This window comes from Odontomachus brunneus, unplaced genomic scaffold, assembly GCF_010583005.1.
Source record: "Odontomachus brunneus isolate Ranch 3 - 2012 unplaced genomic scaffold, Obru_v1 Obru_scaffold_061, whole genome shotgun sequence".
NCBI classification, from domain to species: Eukaryota; Metazoa; Arthropoda; class Insecta; order Hymenoptera; family Formicidae; genus Odontomachus; species Odontomachus brunneus.
The window spans coordinates 1,774,109-1,774,669 of record NW_022639511.1 but is presented as its reverse complement, the minus strand read 5'-3'; positions in this window follow the sequence as shown (position 1 = coordinate 1,774,669).

Genomic DNA, 561 nt, shown 5'->3' with positions numbered 1-561 from the left:
ACTTTCCTTTTGTTCTAAAAATCAATAGATAATCGGAAAATTAATATGACAAGATAATGAGGAAATTAGGTTAGAAAAGACGATTGCACGTCACATTTATTTTATAATTATCTGTTGATTGTTAGAACAAAAGGAAAGTGTACGGAGTATTTTAGAGGTGTACTTAATCGATCGCAAATGTCGTTTTGTGGATATATCTGTTTATCTCGACGTATTTTGCAGGAATTTTTAGTATGCGTTTTCTCGCTTCTGACGTCATTAAAAAGAGATGGATGATGCGACTCCCCAGGAGCCTTAAGCACATATATGTATAATAATTAAGTAATAATTAATAAATTATCAATCCAATTATTAAAAAAAACATAATAATTGAAGGAAATAATTTTATTATATCACTATTTCGTCTTTTCCCCCTCTTTTTTTCTCTTTACTATTTTCATATCTAATACGTTTAGGAAATATATTAAACTTATTATACATATGTGAATATGTTAAAAATAAAATCTTAATATTTTATTTTAACTGCATTAGTAAAAAATGACATTCTTTTAGTTTAATAAA